This window comes from Trifolium pratense, linkage group LG6 (genome assembly GCF_020283565.1).
Source record: "Trifolium pratense cultivar HEN17-A07 linkage group LG6, ARS_RC_1.1, whole genome shotgun sequence".
Classification (NCBI taxonomy): Eukaryota; Viridiplantae; Streptophyta; class Magnoliopsida; order Fabales; family Fabaceae; genus Trifolium; species Trifolium pratense.
The window spans coordinates 7517525-7537711 of NC_060064.1; the positions used below are offsets into that span (position 1 = coordinate 7517525).

A 20187-nucleotide genomic window follows, 5' to 3' on the forward strand; every position below is an offset into this window, starting at 1 on the left:
ATGATTAAAAAATTATTTCTTCAAAATAACATAATATGCAATTAGTTTTATTTACTTTTATTGGTGTTTTTTATTGGCAAATTTTAGCTTTCAGCATCGGGTAATCATATTTGCCAGTTTTTAGACGACTTCTTGGTTTGAAGAATTTTCTTCAACCAAAAGGTTGTTAGTTCGAAACTTGCATTCAACAACAGCATGGGCTAATTAAGCCTTTTCCTTTGGGCTAATTATTTCTAAATAGCCAAATATGATTTTGAATTTATACTTACAAAGAGAAAATAGAATATACTCCACCAACAATAGAATAATATAATAAAAATCACGTGCATTTGTATTTGAATACTCCAGCCCACCATAATCGAATTAAAAAAACCGAACTGGGTCGGATTCTGGCGGTTGAACGGGTCCGCGGGTCTAAAACGCGGTTTGAACTGACTTGTAATGGTTGGTTTCGGTTCAGGAAAATAGAACCATGGGTACCCAATCCGACCCGTGAATCTATACATGAAATGCATGTTGGCAACGCTCCTTTAAAAAAAAATGGCAATATAATGATTTTGATTTGACTTTAACACACAGAATAAATATAATTAATGTATATTAATTTCCAATGATGCACAATATCCTAGTAATTAATAGATACATTAACTTTACGAGACAAATATACTGTATTTAATAGTAATAAAGTAAGTAATTAGTATTTTTGATTTTCTTCTCTTTTTTTAATTAGTAATTAGTTAGTTGATGTCTTTGACATTTGATGACACAGATTTGAAGTTTCAATTCTTGTACTCTTGTTCTAAGTTTTTTTTTTCACTAACTATGGTAAAAAATTGGTGTTCTTTGTCTGGGATGTAACCCGTATAAATCCATCCACGAACCCGAATATCCAAACCCGTATAACCCGCGTGAATAATTTGGGTCGGTATGGACCATATAGTTCAAACCGAGGTTTGGGTCGGGTGGACATTTTGGGCCCGCACCGATCCAACCCGGCCTGTTGTCCACCCCTACACCTCATGGAATAAGTTGTTGGAAAAATTTATAGAGCGTCGTAAACAACAATTTACTAATGATTCAAGATCATAAAGATATAAAATGCCTGTTGTCCACCCCTACACCTCATGGAATAAGCTGTTGGAAAAATTTATAGAGCGTCATAAACAACAATTTACTAATGATTCAAGATCATAAAGATATAAAATATTACTCGGATACAAATATAAGAAAAAATAACCGTTTACGCGGTGTTTAAGAAATTTAGTTAAGTGTAGTTAATTTTCTTGATTTAATGAAAACATGAGTTAAGTTTACTATATTACCCTTTGAAAAGTGATTTATGCCTTGGAAATCACGTAAATTTTTGAAAAGTGAAATGATTAAATAAGGATATATTTGGAATAATAGTATTAATTAGTTTAAAAGTAATTGACTTTTGCTTATATTTATGTCCAAAATTTGAAATGTTTTTTCTCTTATATTTATGTCCGGAGCCGGAGGGAGTACATCTCAATTTAAAATCTTAAAACATTGGGGGTCTTGCTATAGTAAAAGGAAAGCAGGTAATGACACACATAAAATATTTCATTTCGTTTCCAAGTATAAAACGATTTTTACCTTAAAAAAAAGTCTAAAACAATTTTATTTTATTAATAGATATCACTTGCCATACCAAGCAAGCAAGAAAGGTATTTAGTTTAAAGTTTAAACAAATCTTAAAATTCATCTTCGCCAATTCTTCTTCTTCCAAATCCAATCCTATTGGATTCTATTCACTTCACAAAACAACGAAACAATCACAATCGTTCATTCACTTCACCACTACCACGTATTCTTCACTCATATCACTAACAATCTCACTCCACAGAATTCAATTTTCTCAAAAAGATTACTTTTTGACCAAAACCCAGGTTTGCTTTTTTCCAAATTAGTATTAAATTTTCAATCTTTAGTTATAATCATTAACCTAACCCAATTGGGTTTTATTTTTTGTTCAGGTTTTTGTGTTTTTTTGGTCAACATGGATATCGATGAAGCGATTAGAGGGTGTGAGGATCGAAGACTTCAGACCAAGTATAACAATGCTACTTATGTTATTCAGAGAGCTTTGTCTTTGTATTCGTAAGTTTTCTTGTAACATGTAGTTTTTTACGTTGTTATGTTAAACCCTTTTTTGTGTTAGGTTTGTAGAATTAGATTCATTTGCCCCCTTTTTTTGGATATTGAAAATATTGTTGTGTAACAAACAATTATCTCAACATGAAGTTTTACTTGGTCTGAGTTACTGGTGTAAATGTGTAATCTGGAAACTGGAATTAGCTTCGATGTATACGTGTTCAAAGGAGGATACAAGCTTTGTCAGTCGTTATATTTAACAGGATCGGTCATTTTCTGAACAACTGAACGATTCTTACTACTTCATAGCAACGGTTTTCGCATTGGTGGAAATAGATAAGGATATAGTCTTGAATGTTGTAGGGATAAGTTCATAGATCATAGAATGATGTACCCTACTTATCTTTCTGTCTTTACGCAACTTTGTATATGATAAGTCATCTTATATATGTGTTAAAGATGATTTTACATTTTAATTTGTCATCTTTTATGACCGTGACCATCTTTTCAAATCTAATTGTCTTTGTTAATGCAAGTTTACCAATGTATGCATTTATTGATGCATTTTCTTTTTACAGTATTGAGGAGGGTGCCTTCAGTTTCAATGGTGGAAAGGATTCAACGGCGAGTTTCAATGTTTATACTCTTTTATCATTCTACATAATCTTTTAGCCCAATAATGATGACATCGAGCTATGGCACGTAGGTTTTGTTGCACCTACTCAGGGCTGGCTATTTCTTGCATAAAATGGGGCAAAATAGTGCCAATGGAGATGTAAAAGATTTTCGTATTCGAACCATGTATTTTGAAAGTCCTAGTGCTTTCCCGGAAATCAACTCATTTACCTATGATATCGCTGCCACGTGAGTGAAGTTTCTTCTTCCTTTGTGCTAACATGAAAAAGTTAAGGCTTGTTCTCCTTCAAGGGATGAAACAACTAACTCTGTTTGTTTGTGCAGCTATGGTTTGCAAATTGACACCATCCGGTTAGATTTCAAGTCTGGTTTGGAGACTTTGCTGAAAGATAAACCAATTCGAGCTATTTTCCTTGGAGTTCGAATCAGAGACCCTACTGCGGTACCCTTAGTTTTTAACCTTGACAATGACATACGTTCTTTTTGTTTTTGTTTTGAATTGCATATTTTCTGATCTGGCCTTCATCTGCATGTTTTGTGTGCATACGTATATGCTGTGAGGTGAAAATGAAGCTCTATACTCATTACTCAGTTAGTTGCAATCTAGTATCTAAACATAAAATAGCTATCACTTATTATCATAGTATAAAGCAGTAGATTCCGTTATAATTTCTAAATGTTCATATGCTGTCTTATTATCTACCATTATGAATGATACATAATAATTTATGTGTCAATAATATATGGATCAATTTCAGTATACGTTAAATATCTCAGATTTCAAATTTCTTTCCTCAATCTGTGCAAAACGTAGCTACTAGAATGAATTAGAATCTAGGCTAGATAATCACCCTAAGCTATTGAGAAGAGAGGAATTAGGTTAGATGGGCAAAATAATCTCTTTTGAAGAACATTGAATGCTAGTGAATAAGTAATTTTACAGTATACATTATTTGGAGGTCTCTCTCTTTGAATCCTTTTTAAAAAGCAATGCATCATTGGACCAACCCTAAAGATATCTTCAGAAGCTTATCATGCATATACCTGAAGAAGTTTTCATTTTTTTCTTAATAACTGATACATATAATTGTGAATTTCTTATCAAATGCTTATTATAACCACTTTAGTGCCTAAAGGCAAGTTTTAACTATTTACAAACAAATAGTCTTTAGTAAAAGGTCAAGTGTATGGCCTAGGCATTAAATTGTATGCTTTTATGCTTCAAACCAAGACTTTTGGTTACTGTTGTGCTATGAAAATCGGAATATTATGATATTCGTTTATACATGTGTGCTACGTCCTTGCAGGTTGGCCAAGAACAATTTTCCCCCAGTTCACCTGGCTGGCCACCTTACATGAGAGTCAATCCCATTTTAGATTGGTCATACAGGTTTGCTTCTTACTGTTTTTTTAAACTCTTATCTGGACGAGTAAACAAATAAAGATCTTAAAAGAAAATATAGTTCTCTTTTGGCATCCTATAAAAATGGGAAATGCCCTACCTTTGAGTGTGATTTGAACTATTGATTTGCATAATTGGAAGTAACCAATTAGTTTTTTATGGAAAAACCTAGAAATCGATCATGATCCAATTTGAGTACCTCTACATGATAGACTTCAACAGAACACTGAAGAGTAATGCAGCAAGTGATTTAGTTCAGTAGTTCCTCATAAAACTACACATTAGTTAATGGCATTTGTTCAAAAACCCTTTAATTTGATAATAAATTTCAAACATACAGGATCTGCCAAGGTATATTTGTAACTGTTGGATATGATGCTTAATGTCCCTATATCATTAGTATTAGTGACAAAATATACGTGGTTGTTAGTTTTGCAAGCATTGCTGCTAATGGCTAATATCACCTCATACCTAGTTCCAAACTTTCTAATTTCTATATTAGTTTCTGATTTTAACTTTGTACATAAATAGCCAACAAAAACTAGAAAGCCTCAGGTGAAAGCATATGGATAGCTGGTTGTAGAAATATATCTTACTCTAAATGAATATAGCTTGTTTTTCTTTTATTTATTTAGCGCACCAACATGTTTTGATCCATGTAGTTAACTTCTTCTAATAGGATAAGATTTGCTGTTGTTAAATATTTATAGCTTGTTTTTACGGTAATCAAAATTTTTCAAAGGGGTAATTTTTTTTTTCTTCACCGGTTCTTTGGTTTTAACTTCCTGTTCCCAAAAAATCTGACATTTACCGATCTCTCATCTTAGGAAATATCTAACTGAGTCATTAAATTTATTAGGTTTTGTTCCTTAATTTAGATGCACCTCAAAGCACTATCAGTTGGAAATTATATTGCTCTTTTCCACGATTATTTATATTGATGCTTTCGGACTGTGAATATGATAACCTTAATTGCTTCATTTAGATATCAATGTTAATTGCTTCACTTAGTTATGAGTTATCATATTTACTTGCTTATATTTATTTGCAGAGATATCTGGACCTTCCTTTTGACTTGCAAGGTGAACTATTGCAGCCTTTATGATCAAGGGTAATACTCAATAGATATGTTTGATGTTACTGTTTGGATTTTAAAAATTCACTTTCAATACTAGTCCTTTTCGCTTAACTTCCCCCCCAAATAGACATGCTTGATGTTACTGTTGGATTTTATGTGATAGTAATTGGTCCAAGCTCTCATAAATTTGCTTTGTCATCTTATTTGAATGAAATAAAATGGCTTCGCTTAATAACCTTATCGATTTCGTCTCTGTAGCATTTACTAATCGAACCATCATATTGGTCCTGAGTTCCCGTTGTCTGTGACTTGTGTTTATTTAAGGAATTTCAGTGTGCAATTATCACTGTATGATCTGTGCAGATATACTTCAATTGGAAGCATATATGACACAGTTCCCAACTCCTTACTATCAATCAGCAATTCTTCCAGTAAATTCAAACCAGCATATTTACTTGCTGATGGAAGATTAGAGAGGGCAGGGAGGGTTAAAAGGACATCTTCTGCTGGTGGTCAACTTTCTGCTGATAGCAATGGCTTGGATTTGCATAAAAACAGCACACTCACCGCATCAATCATTGCCGTGGGAGATGAGATTCTGTAAGTACCACGATATCGTATCACATGGACAATTGGATTCTTTTGCATCTTTTGGAAGTTATATGTTCTATGGACTAGTATGTGCCGCTTTATAATTTTCAATTGGGAGATTTTACAATTTTATGCGACCATCAATCCACTTTTCAAGCTTATGTCCCACGATGTCCCTAAAATTGATAGTCTGAATGCAATTTCAATTTGAATGCTTCATAACTTCACGTGTATGTGGAGAAGACCCTTGGTGCCTAAGATGCAAAATTGAATATATGTCCCCGATGTCCCTAAATTTAGATTATGTCGCACGATGTCCCTAAAATTGATAGTCTGAATGCAATTTCAATTTGAATGCTTAATAACTTCACGTGTAAGTGGAGAAGACCCTTGGTGCCTTAGATACAAAATTGAATATATCTCCCCGATGTCCCTAAATTTAGTTTATGTCGCACGACGTCCCTAAAATTGATAGTCTGAATGCAATTTCAATGTGAATGCTTCATAACTTCACGTTTATGTGGAGTAGACCCTTGACACCTTAGATGCAAAATTGAATATATGTCCCTCAATGTCCCTAAATTGAGTTTATGTCCCACGATGTCCCTAAAATTGATAGTCTGAATGCAATTTCAATGTGAATACTTCATAACTTCACATGTAAGTGGAGAAGATCATTGGTGCCTTAGATGCAAATATGAATATATGTCCCATGATGTCCCTAAATTGAGTATATGTCCCACGATATCCCTAAAATTAATTGTCTGAATTGAATTTCAATGTGAATGCTTCATAACTTCACATGCAAGTGGAGAAGACCCTTGGTGCCTTAGATACAAATTTGAATATATGTCCCTTGATGTCCCTTAATTGAGTTTATGTCGCACGATGTCCCTAAAATTGAAAGTCTGAATGCATTTCCAATGTGAGTGCTTTATAACTTCACATGTAAGTGGAGAAGACGCTTGGCGCCTTAGATGCAAAATTGAATATATGTTCCATGATGTCCCTAAATTGAGTTTATGTCCCACGATGTCCCTAAAATTGATAGTCTGAATACAATTTCAATTTGAATGCTTCATAACTTCACATGTATGTGGAGAAGACCCTTGATGCCTTAGATGCAAAATTGAATATATGTCCTTTGATGCCCCTTAATTGAGTTTATGTCCCACGATTTCCCTAAAATTGAAAGTCTGAATGCAATTCCAATGTGAGTGTTTCATAACTTCACCTGTAAGTGGAGAAGACCCTTGGTGCCTTATATGCAAAATTGAATATATGTCCCCGATGTCCCTAAATTTAGTTTATCTCGCCCGATGTCCCAAAATTGATAATCTGAATTTAATTTCAATTAAAATGCTTCATAACTTCACGTGTATGTTGAGAAGACCCTTGGTGCCTTAGATACAAAATTGAATATATCTCCCCGATGTCCCTAAATTTAGTTTATGTCGCACGACGTCCCTAAAATTGATAGTCTGAATGCAATTTCAATGTGAATGCTTCATAACTTCACGTTTATGTGGAGTAGACCCTTGACACCTTAGATGCAAAATTGAATATATGTCCCTCAATGTCCCTAAATTGAGTTTATGTCCCACGATGTCCCTAAAATTGATAGTCTGAATGCAATTTCAATCTGAATACTTCATAACTTCACATGTAAGTGGAGAAGACCATTGGTGCCTTAGATGCAAATATGAATATATGTCCCATGATGTCCCTAAATTGAGTATATGTCCCACGATATCCCTAAAATTAATTGTCTGAATTGAATTTCAATGTGAATGCTTCATAACTTCACATGCAAGTGGAGAAGACCCTTGGTGCCTTAGATACAAATTTGAATATATGTCCCTTGATGTCCCTTAATTGAGTTTATGTCGCACGATGTCCCTAAAATTGAAAGTCTGAATGCAATTCCAATGTGAGTGCTTTATAACTTCACATGTAAGTGGAGAAGACGCTTGGCGCCTTAGATGCAAAATTGAATATATGTTCCATGATGTCCCTAAATTGAGTTTATGTCCCACGATGTCCCTAAAATTGATAGTCTGAATACAATTTCAATTTGAATGCTTCATAACTTCACGTGTATGTGGAGAAGACCCTTGATGCCTTAGATGCAAAATTGAATATATGTCCTTTGATGCCCCTTAATTGAGTTTATGTCCCACGATTTCCCTAAAATTGAAAGTCTGAATGCAATTCCAATGTGAGTGTTTCATAACTTCACCTGTAAGTGGAGAAGACCCTTGGTGCCTTAGATGCAAAATTGAATATATGTCCTCGATGTCCCTAAATTTAGTTTATGTCGCCCGATGTCCCAAAATTGATAATCTGAATTCAATTTCAATTAAAATGCTTCATAACTTCACGTGTATGTTGAGAAGACCCTTGGTGCCTTATTTGCAAAATTGAATATATGTCCCCGATGTCCCTAAAGTTAGTTTATTTCGCACGATGTCCCTAAAATTGATAGTCTGAATGCAATTTCAATATGAATGCTTCATAACTTCACGTGTATGTGGAGTAGACCCTTGGCGCCTTAGATGCAAAATTGAATATATTTCCCTCAATGTCCCTAAATTGAGTTTATGTCCCATGATGTCCCTAAAATTGATAGTTTGAATGCAATTTCAAAGTGAATACTTCATAACTTCACATGTAAGTGGAAAAGACCCTTGGTTCCTTAGATGCAAATATGAATATATGTCCCTTGATGTCCCTAAATTGAGTTTATGTCCCACTATATCCCTAAAATTAATTGTCTGAATTGAATTTCAATGTGAATGCTTCATAACTTCACATGCAAGTGGATAAGACCCTTGGTGCCTTAGATACAAATTTCAACATATGTCCCTTGATGTCCCTTAATTGAGTTTATGTCGCACGATGTCCCTAAAATTGAAAGTCTGAATGCAATTCCAATGTGAGTGCTTTATAACTTCACCTGTAAGTGGAGAAGACCCTTGCTGCCTTCGATGCAAAACTGTATATATGTCCCCGATGTCCCTAAATTTAGTTTATGTCGCACGATGTCCCTAAAATTGATAGTCTGAATGCAATTTCAATATGAATGCTTCATAACTTCACGTGTATGTGGAGTAGACCCTTGGCGTCTTAGATGCAAAATTGAATATATTTCCCTCAATGTCCCTAAATTGAGTTTATGTCCCATGATGTCCCTAAAATTGATAGTTTGAATGCAATTTCAAAGTGAATACTTCATAACTTCTCATGTAAGTGGAAAAGACCCTTGGTGCCTTAGATGCAAATATGAATATATGTCCCTTGATGTCCCTAAATTGAGTTTATGTCCCACTATATCCCTAACATTAATTGTCTGAATTGAATTTCAATGTGAATAATTCATAACTTCACATGTAAGTGGAGAAGACCCTTGGTGTCTGAGATGCAAATATGAATATATGTCCCTTGATGTCCCTAAATTGAGTTTATGTCCCACTATATCCCTAAAATTAATTGTCTGAATTGAATTTCAATGTGAATGCTTCATAACTTCACATGCAAGTGGAGAAGACCCTTGGTGCCTTAGATACAAATTTGAATATATGTCTCTTTATGTCCCTTAATTGAGTTTATGTCGCACGATGTCCCTAAAATTGAAAGTTTGAATGCAATTCCAATGTGAGTGGTTTATAACTTCACCTATAAGTGGAGAAGACCCTTGGTGCCTTAGATCCAAAACTGTATATATGTCCCCGATGTCCCTAAATTTAGTTTATGTCGCACGATGTCCCTAAAATTGATAGTCTGAATACAATTTCAATTTGAATGCTTCATAACTTCACGTGTATGTGGAGAAGACCCTTGGTGCCTTAGATGCAAAATTGAATATATGTCCTTTGATTCCTCTTAATTTAGTTTATGTCCCACGATTTCCCTAAAATTTAAAGTCTGAATGCAATTCCAATGTGAGTGTTTCATAACTTCACCTGTAAGTGGAGAAGACCCTTGGTGCCTTAGATGCAAAATTGAGTATATGTCCCCGATTTCCTTAAATTTAGTTTATGTCGCACGATGTCCCTAAAATTGATAGTCTGAATGCAATTTCAATATGAATGCTTCATAACTTCACGTGTATGTGGAGTAGACCCTTGGCGTCTTAGATGCAAAATTGAATATATTTCCCTCAATGTCCCTAAATTGAGTTTATGTCCCATGATGTCCCTAAAATTGATAGTTTGAATGCAATTTCAAAGTGAATACTTCATAACTTCTCATGTAAGTGGAAAAGACCCTTGGTGCCTTAGATGCAAATATGAATATATGTCCCTTGATGTCCCTAAATTGAGTTTATGTCCCACTATATCCCTAACATTAATTGTCTGAATTGAATTTCAATGTGAATAATTCATAACTTCACATGTAAGTGGAGAAGACCCTTGGTGTCTGAGATGCAAATATGAATATATGTCCCTTGATGTCCCTAAATTGAGTTTATGTCCCACTATATCCCTAAAATTAATTGTCTGAATTGAATTTCAATGTGAATGCTTCATAACTTCACATGCAAGTGGAGAAGACCCTTGGTGCCTTAGATACAAATTTGAATATATGTCTCTTTATGTCCCTTAATTGAGTTTATGTCGCACGATGTCCCTAAAATTGAAAGTTTGAATGCAACTCCAATGTGAGTGGTTTATAACTTCACCTATAAGTGGAGAAGACCCTTGGTGCCTTAGATCCAAAACTGTATATATGTCCCCGATGTCCCTAAATTTAGTTTATGTCGCACGATGTCCCTAAAATTGATAGTCTGAATACAATTTCAATTTGAATGCTTCATAACTTCACGTGTATGTGGAGAAGACCCTTGGTGCCTTAGATGCAAAATTGAATATATGTCCTTTGATTCCCCTTAATTGAGTTTATGTCCCACGATTTCCCTAAAATTGAAAGTCTGAATGCAATTCCAATGTGAGTGTTTCATAACTTCACCTGTAAGTGGAGAAGACCCTTGGTGCCTTAGATGCAAAATTGAATATATCTCCCCGATGTCCCTAAATTTAGTTTATGTCGCCCGATGTCCCAAAATTGATAATCTGAATTCAATTTCAATTAAAATGCTTCATAACTTCACGTGTATGTTGAGAAGACCCTTGGTGCCTTATTTGCAAAATTGAATATATGTCCCCGATGTCCCTAAAGTTAGTTTATTTCGCACGATGTCCCTAAAATTGATAGTCTGAATGCAATTTCAATATGAATGCTTCATAACTTCACGTGTATGTGGAGTAGACCCTTGGCGCCTTAGATGCAAAATTGAATATATTTCCCTCAATGTCCCTAAATTGAGTTTATGTCCCATGATGTCCCTAAAATTGATAGTTTGAATGCAATTTCAAAGTGAATACTTCATAACTTCACATGTAAGTGGAAAAGACCCTTGGTTCCTTAGATGCAAATATGAATATATGTCCCTTGATGTCCCTAAATTGAGTTTATGTCCCACTATATCCCTAAAATTAATTGTCTGAATTGAATTTCAATGTGAATGCTTCATAACTTCACATGCAAGTGGAGAAGACCCTTGGTGCCTTAGATACAAATTTCAACATATGTCCCTTGATGTCCCTTAATTGAGTTTATGTCGCACGATGTCCCTAAAATTGAAAGTCTGAATGCAATTCCAATGTGAGTGCTTTATAACTTCACCTGTAAGTGGAGAAGACCCTTGCTGCCTTCGATGCAAAACTGTATATATGTCCCCGATTTCCTTAAATTTAGTTTATGTCGCACGATGTCCCTAAAATTGATAGTCTGAATGCAATTTCAATATGAATGCTTCATAACTTCACGTGTATGTGGAGTAGACCCTTGGCGTCTTAGATTCAAAATTGAATATATTTCCCTCAATGTCCCTAAATTGAGTTTATGTCCCATGATGTCCCTAAAATTGATAGTTTGAATGCAATTTCAAAGTGAATACTTCATAACTTCTCATGTAAGTGGAAAAGACCCTTGGTGCCTTAGATGCAAATATGAATATATGTCCCTTGATGTCCCTAAATTGAGTTTATGTCCCACTATATCCCTAACATTAATTGTCTGAATTGAATTTCAATGTGAATAATTCATAACTTCACATGTAAGTGGAGAAGACCCTTGGTGTCTGAGATGCAAATATGAATATATGTCCCTTGATGTCCCTAAATTGAGTTTATGTCCCACTATATCCCTAAAATTAATTGTCTGAATTGAATTTCAATGTGAATGCTTCATAACTTCACATGCAAGTGGAGAAGACCCTTGGTGCCTTAGATACAAATTTGAATATATGTCTCTTTATGTCCCTTAATTGAGTTTATGTCGCACGATGTCCCTAAAATTGAAAGTTTGAATGCAATTCCAATGTGAGTGGTTTATAACTTCACCTATAAGTGGAGAAGACCCTTGGTGCCTTAGATCCAAAACTGTATATATGTCCCCGATGTCCCTAAATTTAGTTTATGTCGCACGATGTCCCTAAAATTGATAGTCTGAATACAATTTCAATTTGAATGCTTCATAACTTCACGTGTATCTGGAGAAGACCCTTGGTGCCTTAGATGCAAAATTGAATATATGTCCTTTGATTCCCCTTAATTGAGTTTATGTCCCACGATTTCCCTAAAATTGAAAGTCTGAATGCAATTCCAATGTGAGTGTTTCATAACTTCACCTGTAAGTGGAGAAGACCCTTGGTGCCTTAGATGCAAAATTGAGTATATGTCCCCGATTTCCTTAAATTTAGTTTATGTCGCACGATGTCCCTAAAATTGATAGTCTGAATGCAATTTCAATGTGAATGCTTCATAACATCACATGTAAGTGGAGAAGACCCTTGGTTCCTTAGATGCAAATCTGAATATATGTCCCTTGATGTCTCTAAATTGACTTTATGTCCCACGATATCCCTAAAATTGATGGTCTGAATGCAGTTTCAATGTGAATGATTCATAACTTCACATGTAAGTGGAGAAGACCCTTGGTGCCTTAGATTCAAAATTGAATATATTTTCCCTGATGTCCTTAAATTGAGTTTATGTCACCTGATGTCCCTAAAATTGATAGTCTGAATGCAATTTCAATTTGAATGCTTCATAACTTCACGTGTACGTGGAGAAGACCTTTGGTGCCTTAGATGTAAAATTGAATATATGTCCCTCAATGTCCCTAAATTGAGCTTATGTCCCTTGATGTCCCTAAAATTGATAGTCTGAATGCAATTTCAATGTGAATGCTACATAACTTAACATGTAAGTGGAGAAGACCCTTGGTGCCTTAGATGCAAATATGAATATATGTCCTTAGATGTCCCTAAATTGAGTTTATGTCTCACGATGTCCCTAAAATTGATGGTCTGAATACAGTTTTAATGTGAATGCTTCATAACTTCACATGTAAGTGGAGAAGACCCTTGGTGACTTAGATGCAAAATTGAATATATTTTCCCTGATGTCCCTAACGTGAGTTTATGTCCCACGATATCCCTAAAATTGATAGTCTAAATGCAATTTCAATGTGAATGCTTCAAAACTTCACAGGTAAGTGGAGAAGACCATTGGTGCCTTAGATGCAAAATTGAACATATGTCTCTAGTGAGTTTATGTCCCACGATATCCCTAAAATTAGTTGTCGGAATTCAATTTCAATGTGAATGCTTCATAACTTCACATGCAAGTGGAGAAGACCCTTGGTGCCTTAGATACAAAATTGAATATATGTCCCTTGATGTCCCTTAATTGAATTTATGTCGCACGATGTCCTTAAAATTGATAGTCTGAATGCAATTTCAATGTGAGTGCTTTATAACTTCACATGTAAGTGGAGAAGACCCTTGGTGCCTTAGATGCAAAATTGAATATTTGTCCCCGATATCCCTAAATTTAGTTTATGTCGCACGATGTCCCTAAAATTGATAGTCTGAATGCAATTTCAATTTGAATGCTTCGTAACTTCACGTGTATGTGGAGAAGACCCTTGGTGCCTTAGATGAAAAATTGAATATATGTCCCCGATGTCCCTAAAATTGATACTCTGAATGCAATTTCAATGTGAATGCTTCATAACTTCACATGTATGTGGAGTAGACCCTTGGTGCCTTAGATGCAAATCTGAATATATGTCCCTTGATGTTCCTAAATTGAGTTTATGTCCCACGATGTTCTTAAAATTGATATTCTAAATGCAATTTCAATGTGAATGCTTCATAACTTCACATGTAAGTGGAGAAGACCCTTAGTGCCTTAGATGCAAAATTCAACATATGTCCCTAGTGAGTTTATGTCCCACGATATCCCTAAAATTAATTGTCTGAATTCAATTTCAATGTGAATGCTTCATAACTTCACATGCAAGTGGAGAAAATCCTTGGTGCCTTAGATACAAAATTGAATATAAGTCCTTCAATGTCCCTAAATTGAGTTTATGTCCCATGATGTCCCCAAAATTGATAGGTTGAATGCAATTTCAATGTGAATGCTTTATAACTTCACATGTAAGTGGAGAAGACCCTTGGTAACTTAGTTGCAAGATTGAATATATTTTCCCTGATATACCTAACTTGAGTTTATGTCCCACGATGTCCCTAAAATTGATAGTCTGAGTGCAATTTTAATGTGAATGCTTCATAACTTCACGTGTATGTGGTGTTGACCGTTGGCACCTTAGATGCATAATTGAATATATGTCCCATGATGTCCCTAAAATTGATAGTCTGAATGCAATTTCAATGTAAATGCTTCATAACTTCACATATAAGTGGAGAAGACCCTTGGCGCCTTAGATGCAAAATTGAATATATGTCCCTAAATTTAGTTTATGTCGCACGATGTCCCTAAAATTGATTGTCTGAATGCAATTTCAATGTGAATGCTTAATAACTTCACATGTATGTGGAGTAGACCCTTGGTGCCTGAATATATGTCACTTAATGTCCCTAAATTGAGTTAATGTCCCACAATGTCCCTAAAATTGATAGTCTGAATGCAGTTTCAATGTGAATGCTTCATAACTTCACATGTAAGTGGAGAAGACCCTTGGTGCCTTAGATGCAAAATTGAATATATTTTCCCTGATGTCCCTAAATTGAGTTTATGTCGCACGATTGTACCTTCCAACTAGTGATATTGATGTAAGATGTAAGTCATCCTTTTCATATTGTGATGCTTAATGGAGCTGAACCTTTCCTATGAACTAGGACATTTGTCGCTGATTGATTGATATATACATTGTTATGCCTAAATCTTTTTTGGCTGTAGGTCGTGATTCTGAAATCAGGCTTACCGAATCCGCAGATTGGTTTGAATGCATTTTCTAGATCATTGTCACAGAGAAGTAAGGCAAAAAAGATACAGGTTTGGTCTGGTTACTCAAATATTAGTTTTTTGGTTGCCAATATAAAGTGTTTATTCAAAATTTTAAGTGTCTTGTGTTTTGCTTGTGAATGTTTCTCAGGTCATTGGAAAGGCTTGCGTGCCAATTATTAAATTCGTTGAAAAGAAGAGTTGCCGTTCCTTTGATATAAGGTATGAAGACCTTCTCCTCTTTGATTTTTGATTGCTAGATTTTTGTTTCACACTTTTCCTTGACTGTTATACGCTTATTGCTTATACCACTTAGTAATGATGTTAATGTAACTATAATGTTTTAGCTTACTGGTAATTTATTTATATAATTGTATATGATATTAGATGTTGGATGAAGTATTTAGCTTGAACCTCTTTGCATATGTAGATTTTTTATGATTTTCTGTATTGGCGCAAACTACTAATTGAAACTACTGAAAAATACACGATGGCTCTTAATTTATTGTATGTGTATTGGGGAGTGGGGTTATTTTACAATACCATATGCTATGTCTGTCATGGGAACATTTCTTTGACATGTTATATAATATGCACCATATGAAGTCATTTTTGCTTGATTTTTTTTATGATTTTCTGTATTTGCGCAAACTACTAATTGAAACTACTGAAAAATACACGATGACTCTTAATTTATTGTATGTGTATTGGGGAGTGAGGTTATTTTGCAATACCATATGCTATATCTGTCATGGGAACATTTCTTTGACATGTTGTATAATATGCACCATATAAAGTCCTTTTTTGCGCTTGTTCATTAATTTTTCTTTGGTGTACATACAAATTCTGCTTATCTCACTGGGAGGCCATTTGTTGTTTTGCTTCCATCATGCATTTATTTTTCTTATCAAGTTGGTAAATAGTTACAGAACATAGACTTATAATGCAATACAACCATACCATTAATTTCACACCATTAGTAGTCACTACATATTAAAGCAAGTTTAACCTATTTCAGTGTTTATGTTTTCTTTTCTTTTTCAAAAACTCAATATCACTAATCCATTGTGGAATTATATGGTCCTTTTCTTCAGTTTTGACATAGACAACGGACCTAAAGCTGCAGAGTATATTCAGGTTTGCTTTTATTATTTCCACTACTTAGTCTCAAGATTCATTTTTCTATAATTTGATCAATTTACAAATTCTAATACATATGATTAATTTATATAAGTTTTATTTAAATTCTCCTGTAAATAAATAATGGAAGAAAATGATTTTATGAAATTGTTATATTGATCAAGGTGCTAAGAATTTAACATTCCTTTAATTTAAGGGAACCTATGAAGAAACCTAAAAGAGAAAGTTTGATGTTAAAAAAAATAACCATTTAGACTTTTTAGAAGTTGACTACACAATTTCCTACGAAATACACTACTCCCTCCGGCCTCATGTAAGCAAAAATAGCTTTTTTAGGTTAATTAAATACATCCATTTTTCAATGAATCTAAAAAAGCTATTTTTGCTTACACTTGAGGCCGGAGGAAGTATTATATTAGGTTCCTTAACAAGTGCCCTTAGGGCACTGGTTTAGCATTTTCCTTAATTTAATTACATAAACAAATACAACTTTTTTTTTTCTGAAACAAATACAACAACCTGGAAGCATATAATAACACACCACTTTTACATCATTCTCATTTCGTGTAGGATTATATTACTGCTTGCATGTGGTACTTGAATTATTGTCTGAGGGTTCTTATTTGAATTACATGTATCATCTCAAGTTCTTTTGTTTGATTAGAGTACACTAACTTCGAACTTTATTCTATTATTTTTGTTTCAAATTGCAAGTCATGAATGTGATGCCCCTAGTGTGGGCAACACCGTTAGTATTTCTGCATTGCACATTTTTCAAATTATTCACAATACCTTTGAAGTTAAAATTCCAATAAGAAGATTTGAAAAGAGAAGCCCTCAAAAATACAAACATTTTTAGAACTCTGCATGCACCGAGAAATATCGCTTTTTCCCATTTTCTTGAAGGAATAAAAATTAAAATGAACAAAATATATTCTCTTAGGGATTCAGTGTTGGACTTAACATTATGTATATACTATATTCTTCTTCTCGGTTGAACCAATGAATTTGCAGGAAGCAGTGGCTAAGTGGCCTCAACTGCGGCCATCGTGTTTGATTTTGAAAGTATTTTTACAACAAAGAGAACTTAATGAGGTATGCATTTTTCTTAAAAATGTTGTATCTCTTGCCCTTATCTGACTTCTTGATTTCCTTATGGAAGATTCTTGTAAAGTATGCAGGTATATTCTGGTGGGATTGGTTCGTATGCTCTCCTTATCATGCTGATGGCGATGTTACGGGTGAGCAATTTTTAAACGTGCTCAGGAAGCTCCTTTTTTTACTCTCCGGCCTTCACCATATGGTCCACTTACATATGATCCACCTAACATATCAACAAAAATGGATCTTAAAGTTCACTTTTTTTTTTTTTGCTTTTGTGCTGTAAATCTTTGGCATTGCATTAAGTTCAAAATACTTCTTTTCACCTATGCATCTCTAAGTTTGCGACCATTATATTCTTCAGAATGTTCGTCAGAGCCAACCTACTGCAGAGCACAACTTAGGGGTCCTTTTGGTGCGTATCTTCTGAATTACAGTTTACATATTTGTTTCTCAAGTGTCATGCTGTTGGTAGTCCATGATTAGCAATTTGGCATGTTATATTATTTTTATTATTTCTGATGCTTTAAAAAAGAGAAAATGTGAAATAATCCTGTGCATTCCTTTGTTTGGAAGGATGTCTCTTATTTGGGTTGTAAACTAAGATATATAGCAGCGTTTTCCTTCTGATAACATGTTATTTTTTTCTTTGGGAAATTAGGTACATTTCTTTGATGTTTATGGACGTAAATTAAATACCTTAGATGTTGGTGTATCATGCATTGGAGAAGGCGCCTTTTTCCTAAAGAGCAGTAGAGGGTAAGGAATTGGATATATTTGCACAGAAGTGTGATTTTTTATTATTCTGTGTATTATTGAAAAACTTATTTCGTTATTCCCCCTTTCATCTCTCAAGTTTTACCACAAAGCACGACCATTTCTTCTCGGCATTCAGGATACTTAAGTTCTCTTTGATGAACTGCCTTTTGTCTTTGTAAAATAATTTTTTTATTGTTGGGCGCAAGAAAGTGGACATGTTTTAAAAGACGAACTTTCATGATTTTCCTCCATCTTTTATTTGCATCCTTTTTTGTCTTTGGCTGTTTTACACTTTACAAAGGTTAGTATAGTTAGTTATTTAGTTAGTTAGGTACTCTTCCATTGTTTCATTGATGCATCTGTTAACTTGTGTTCTCATTGCATCTATTTACTTATAGAGTTTAATGTATATGCACACTAGACTCTATCAGTCCATTTGATCTGCTAAGAAATAAGAGACTGGATAGGACAACTCCTGTTTTAGTGGGGAGAGAGGCTTGATATAGTAAATAGAGGTTAAACATCAGCAATATGTATGTTTTCATGCTTAGCACATTTATGTTGACGAGTATGACGGAAAATATGCTAGTGCGTTATCCTAATGTTAGCCTAGTATTTTAAGAAAATGCCTAAATTCACCCCTAATCTGTTCGTTACTTTTATGTTTTGTTTAATTGCAATTCATCAAATGACTAAAATAATGCAAAAGGTTCAATGGGATGCATAGGATTGTTGCTAATCCAAATGCGATGGTAGGAGGGGAAATGACTTTGGTAGCTGATGGAATTAATTCAGTGGGCGTATGATTTACTTATTAGGTTTTTATTAAAATAGACTATATAATCAATTATTTAAATGCTAAAGAAAAAAACTACATAAAAATAGATAATTTATTGCTGAAGAAATTATTTTCAGATTTTTTCTTTTCTTGAGAGAAAATATCAAGAAAGTGGAATCAAGTAGAGTGACGTGACGGAAAACATGATTGTGATTGGTTGATTTTTCTCATAATTTAATTTAATTCGGAATTATTTCAATTTGATTCTTGGAAAGCCAAAATTTCAATTTGAAGACGCTTTTGTTTTGTTCTCTCCCTCGCTCGCTTCGACGCAGTACAGTTCACTCCACAGTACTGACTTACACATAGGTTTTTCTTTCTTTCCATTTTCGATTTTCTAATTCCTCAATTCATCTTATAAACATCGAATTTCTCTTCTTCGCGGATTGTTCAATCACTATTAATTTGTTTTTGTTTGTTATTATATATAGATTATAGATTATAGATTTTATTTATTTATTTATTGTTGTGTGTTTGATTTCAATTGTTGTATTCAGCTTGTGGATGATTAGTGATTCATCATCGATATCTTGATTTCATGTAGTCTGCATATCAGTGATTGTTGGTTCAAGATTGGATGGTCTGGATTTTGTGATTGGTATTTTGGGTTTTTGAAAAAAAAAAGTCAAAATTTGCATATTTTGTGAATTGTCTGATTTGAATTCAATGATCATCAATATAGTGATTGATCGCGTGAATGCATGAATATCCCAACTGCAACAAATCCATTTTGGGGGAATTTCAATCCTAATATTTGCTTTCATTATGATCATTGTTGCCCTGTGAGTGAGGGAAGGGATGCTTCCCTTAACCCAGGAAAGTCGGTAAGTTTACAAGAATTACCTAGTTGGTTGTTTCACACAATGTTCCGAGTGTAAGTAACTCTTAGATTTTTATATTGGGACTAACTCGTCCTTACAAAATCGGCCTGTAAGGTGAGGGTTGCCCAAGCTTTATAAACACTACATAGGCCATATGAAGGTGCATGTTACATCAACTATTGGTTTATTCCTCTATGGTTTAGATAGCTTACTTTATCCAGTAAAGTGAGTGGCTTACTTCACAAGAGTAAAATCATTTCTTGATTGATATATTTTTCTTTCTTTTTGGGAATTATTAGTTCCTGAAAAGTTTGGTATTAAAAGATAAACTTTGTATTTACAATTTGTTAGTTTTGAATGTGGAGTTTAGATACTGAAAAAGTATAATT

At 34.2% G+C, this 20187-nt stretch overlaps 1 pseudogene; it reads left to right on the top strand.

Moving 5' to 3' along the window:
• The first annotated feature begins 1732 nt into the window (after positions 1 to 1732).
• LOC123890605 lies at positions 1733 to 17795 on the top strand (annotated as a pseudogene).
• The last annotated feature ends 2392 nt before the right edge of the window (positions 17796 to 20187 follow it).